The sequence below is a fragment of the Gossypium arboreum genome, chromosome 2 (assembly GCF_025698485.1).
Source record: "Gossypium arboreum isolate Shixiya-1 chromosome 2, ASM2569848v2, whole genome shotgun sequence".
Classification (NCBI taxonomy): domain Eukaryota; kingdom Viridiplantae; phylum Streptophyta; class Magnoliopsida; order Malvales; family Malvaceae; genus Gossypium; species Gossypium arboreum.
This window is the reverse complement of record NC_069071.1, coordinates 65,728,849-65,734,937: the sequence shown is the minus strand read 5'-3', so window position 1 is coordinate 65,734,937 and position 6,089 is coordinate 65,728,849.

The following is a 6,089-nucleotide window of genomic DNA, read 5'->3' as shown; positions in this document are numbered from 1 at the left end:
TATGACCTTCTTGTAAAGTCTTCTGAATGAGATCAAAATTCCTCGGAACACAAATTCTATTTTTGAAGTACAAACTATAGTTTGAAACAACATGAAAGTCTGAATTAGATGTCGACTCAATCTATTTCTGTTTAGAGATCAATTTAATATTACTTTTCTGAGCATCACAAATTTTTTGCAAAAATGTCGGTCTAGATTTTATTTCAGCAAATATTAAACAATCATCAATCAACGTCAACCGTGTGTTCAAAGCTCGCAAAGAAAAAAAAGTTTTTCTATTCAGATCAACAACAACGAATTTAACCTTTCCCGGATGATAATCAATGATCAAATCATAATCTTTCAACAATTCAAGGCATCTAAGTTCTCTCAAGTTCAGATCTTTTTGTGACATCAAATGCTTCAGGCTTTTATGATCCTTGAAGATATGACATTTTTTTCGAACAAATGATGTTCCCAAATCTTTAAAGTAAATACAATAGCTACAAGTTCTAAATCATGAGTCAGGTAACTCTTTTTATGTGGATTCAACTGTCGAGAAGCATACGCTACCACTTTACCTTCTTGCATTAAAACATAGCCCAAACCATTAAATTTAGCATCATTATAAATTACAAATTCTTTACCAGACTATGCTGAACCAACACGGGAGCTTTAGTCAACAACGCTTTCAATTGATCAAAACTTTGTTGACACTTTTCAGACCATTTGAAATTGATTTCTTTTTGAAGCAGTTTCGTCAATGGCGTAGCAATCATCAAAAATCCCTTAACAAATCTCAAATAGTATCCTATTAAACGTAGAAAATTTCTAACTTTCGAAACATTTCTCGGAGGTTTCCAGTCCACTATAGTCGAATGTTTTAACATAATATGCTTTCATCTACAGTTCACAATTCATCATGTAGAGTTAACCAATCCATACTCAGAATCACGTCAAACTCATCAAATGGCAACAACATCAAATCAGCTGAAAAGTTACAACCCCGAATCATCAAATGATAGTTTTTCAGACTTTATCAACTAACACATACTGACCTAAAGGGTTCGTTACTTTAACCACAAATTTAGTAAACTCAAAAGGTATTTTCTTATCCGATAGTAAAGATGTGTATACATATGAATGCGTTGACCTCGGGTCAATCAATGCATTAACATTAGTATCAAAGATAGAAATTGTACCAGTAATCACATCAGGTGCTGAAGCTTCTTCTCGAGCATGAATCGCATAAGCCCTAGCTGGTGCCCATGCCTCAGATCTAATAGTAGAATCTTTCATTCCACCTTGAATGTTACCCATATTACCACTATTTTTGGGCGGTCTCCCTCTTGTAGTCGTATTAGTCGAATGAGTATTCTGAGCTTTCTCTTTATCTGACCTTTCAAGGCAATCTCTAAGAAAATTATCATAAGAACTGCATTTAAAACACGACCCGTGTTTCAATATACATTCATCGAAGTGTCGTCTATTGCATTTTTGACATTTGAGTTTGTTGTTTCTAATGCTACCTATATTAGCTGCAAATGTAGCCTGAGGTCTTGAACTCGAAAGCTGCTTTCTTTTATCTCTCCCAGAGTAACCCATCGAAGTTTATAAACAACTGTAAAATTATTTTGATTTCTTTGATGGAGATGAGAATGTCTTTCTCATAAGTCATTTTCCCGTATCACAAGCTTCTGAATGTGCTTTTCTTTTCACTTTGCTGAGTTCTTCAGCCCTGTGTGCTCTATCAACCAGAACAACAAATTCTTTCAGCTCAAGAATCTCGACTAGCAACTTAATAAATCCTTGTTTAAACCATCTTTAAACTGGGTGCACCTGACAGCATCTGATGGTATCTATTCCTAAGCGAACTTTCTTAGTCGCAACTCTCGTTTGTATTCAGCCATAGTCATACGACCCTGTTTCAACTTTAGATATTCTTTACGTTTCTTGTCGAGAAACCTCTAACTTACATATTTCTTTCTAAACTTTGTCTGAAAGAATTCCCAATTCACCCGATCTTTTGGCACTACCACAATCAAGGTGTTTCATATAACAACCTAATAGTTAAGGTGTTGAAAAATAAAGTTCAGGACTCCATTTCCGTAAAATGAACCCGTAAATATTTTTAAATATTTACGAGGTTAGTTTTGTAGTGAATTAGATTTTGTTTAAGTGAATTTTGTGAAATTAAGAGTTGTTAAAGTACTAGGAATAAATCACATATAAGTTAAAAGTTGAATTATAGTTTAAATATAAGGATTAAAATGGTAAATATACATTTACCTTATTGTAGTGGATGACATTAAGGAATAATATATATTATATATGCAAACTTATCATATATATATGTTATAATAATTAATAACTTAAAAATAAATGTATATATATTTATTATAATATAATAATAAAATTAAAGAAAAGAAATGAAAAGAAAGTGGGAAGGGATGAAACATTTTCATGCAAAATAAATGAAAGAAAGTAAACAAAGAAGAGGATAATGGACGGCAAACCTAAGGACTTTTAGCTTTTCAACTTCAGTTGGTTAGTCAATTTAGTCCCTTTTCTTATAATTGGAGCTACCCGACCCATATTGTAATTTTAGTATTGCTTAAGATTTTAAGTGTTGTTATTGTTGAATGTTTTAAATACTAAGGATTAAATTGATAGATTTCTAAGTTTCAAGTGAAAATGGACTAAATAGTGAAGTTAATTCTTGATTTTGAATAATAGGGACTAAAGTTTGAAAAATTCAAAATTTGAGGGTATAATTGAAAATAGAGAACTAAATTTAGCTTAAAGTGAAATTAGTATTAAAATATAGGGTTAAATGTAGAAGTTAAAAATCGGTCTCAATTTAAGGACTAAATTGAAATTTAAGAAAATATTATGTAAAAATTGAAATATTCAATGTGAAATTGAATTATGTAGTATTAATGTATTTTAATTTTTTTAATTTCGTAGCTAACGTTGTACCGGAATCCTTGGCAAAAAAGGGAAGGATAAAATCGACGTCGAATAGCTCAGAATCCACGGTTTGTGTTCTATAATCCAAATTAAGTTATAAATCATTACATTTGAATTATTGCATGTGGTAAGCATTTGAGGTGAATACTTTGGTACTTGAGATTGAATTGAATACATATTTGATTGAAATGGATTGATTTGTTATATTAAGATGTATTGATATATCAATATCGAATTTAATATATCTTTATGTGTACATATATGAGAATTGGACATTTGAAGTATTTGAAAGTAAAAAGGAGCCCTATTAAGTGTAACAGGCTGAGTTGGATATAAATGGCATGCCATAGGATAGAAAGAGTTTAGGGATTTCTTTGACTTCGAGTCGATGAGGCACTAGGTGCCAATTTGCTTCAGTTTAACTGATGAGACATTGGGTGTCAATTTATAGAGCACTGGGCACAATTATTACTTCAGATTTATCCGATGAGGCACTAGGTTCCAAACTAGTGTGTTGGTTGGATCTGTGTACTCGTCTGAGTCTGATTCATGTTAATAGGGGTAATAAATAATAAAGTTATGTATTTGATATTCAGATGGCAATGTATGTGAAATGGGAATGTAAAAGAGGATTGGAAAATCAATGTGAATTATGTTGTGATCATAAATGAAATATATGAGTAATGCACTCATGGATTGAAAATGGATTGGATTTTGCAATTATATAAGTGAATTGTTAAATGATCTATGAAAAGCTATTTATATAGCAAATGATGTGTATTGGAAAAATATGTTAATAATTAATTAAGTATGAATACTTGTAGAAGTTGAACATATCAGGAAATAATGTGGTAATATACATAAAATAGAAATGGTGTGTAACACCCCTAACCCCTCTCCATCACGAATTAGGGTTACGAGAATTATCGAACAATTGAAACAATTACATTTAATTTCAATCAAAATCTTAAACATTGCATAACCATTCATGCATACACATACCATCCCTATATTGAGCCCTCGGGGCCCAAGAAACACCTTAGAAACAGTTCGAGACTAAATTGAAATAATTTAGAAAGTCTAGGAAAAAGTTACAAAAATTTGGGAATAGAGCCTCACACAGCTGAGACACACACTCCTGTCTTAGGCCATGTAGCAATCAAAATAGGGCCACACAGTTGTGTCTCAACTTGTGTCCTTACCCGTGTAACATCCAAACAAGAGACACATGGCCATGTCCCAGCCCGTGTCTCTGCCCGTGTAACTAACTGTGTAGGGTCACACGCCCGTGTGCCAGGCCGTGTAACTTTCGAAATAGCCCCACACACCCGTGTACCAGGCCATGTGCTAACTAGCTTGCACCCTAAGCACTCAATAGATGACACACAGCCGTGTCGCCAAGTCTTGTGTCTCACACGGCCAAGTCACATGCCCGTGTGCCAGGCCGTGTAGACCTAAAATGTACCTTAAACAAAAAGTTTACCATTTCCTACTTGCTTGGGCATTAAGCAACTCAAAAACCAATCATTTAACCTGATCAAAATACGATCAAACATACTCAAAACATGTCAGAACAATCATCTTAGGTGCCTAACCAATGTACCTTCATTGGTATAACATTTTATACCATCAAAACATATCAACAATGCATCATTCAAATCAAGATTTCAAGCATGCCAAAATCACTCAATTTATCCTATCATATAGCTACCTAAGACATCAAGTTTAAAGTTCACACACATACCAAGCCTTGGATCAAAACAACGTACCAAACTTATGGCTTCAAACACAAACATATACCTATATACCCAAACTAACATTATACTTATAACTCAATTTATATCCCATTCACAAAATAACTGATAAACTGTAATATATACATATTTTTACCCCATGCTTAACACATTTTATGGATGATTTTCCATTAGAATTGGTGAATTCGATGCTCCTAATGCTTTAATTTCATGTTTTATACTTAGGAGAGCATAGGAGAGCGAAAGGAACGAGAAACGAGCCAAAAACAGAAAAAATGGGCCAAAGTACGAAATAAAAAAGGCCAGGACTTCCTTACACAGGCAGACCACACGGCCGTGTCAATTTGGCAGATTCGAATCACGATTCACACGGGCATGTCCTTACCGAGCCCAAGTTGAGTCCAATTCAGAAATGGCTAATTTTGAGGGTTTTTAGGCATTCTAAAGCCTATAAATACGCCCTAAAGGAAGATGAAAAGAAGGGCACGGAAAGGGAAGAAGGAATTATTCGAAGGAAGCCGACTGATCCATCTCAAAAGCTGAAGTCACCATCAAGACTTAAGATCTCCCCTCAATTTTCCTTCAGGAGTTTTGGGTTTTCTTTATGTTTTGTATTCGTTATTCTTCTGAGATGTTTTCCTTTTTAGTTATGAACTAAATCCCCTAAATACCTAAGGGGAATGAAACCTAAGACAAATCTTGTTATTATTTTCTGAATTGTATGATAAATATTTAACTTGTTCTTAATCATGTGTTCTTAATTCTTGTTTTGATATCTCAGGATACTGATTCAACATAAGCTCTTATTCAGAGGAGGAATAGACCCTGTCTAAGAGTACATTTGTCATAATTAAGCGGAGTTGTTTGCGCGCCTAGACATAGGGTGACAAGATTTTGTTAGATTAGGGTGAAACCTAATAAGGAGATCCATAGATTGAGTTAATGCAACCCTAGGGTGTTAATTAGAGAAAAGTCTCAATTATTCAATCTAGGGATTAGACGTTATTAGTCTTGAATAGGGATAATAACATAACTTAGGGATCTCTACGGAACAAGTTAAATGAATAAATCGTCCGATTCGGAGCCAGAATAACAAGTACAGTCTAGGTGGATTTTTCCTTAGGTATTGTCTCGTTTTCCAAATGTAATCCTGCAATTTCATTCTCTGTGAATTCTTAGATTAGTTAATTAGTTAGTTAAAACAAAACCCCCTTATTCTTAGGCTAGATAATAAAAAGACAATCATTACTAGTACTTTTAGTTCCTTTGGGTTCGACAATCCGGTCTTGCTAAAACTATACTACTGTTCGATAGGTACACTTTCCTGCATCGTGATAATAGTTAGTTTCAAGAACGATTAATTATTAATATTTAAAACTTACCTGT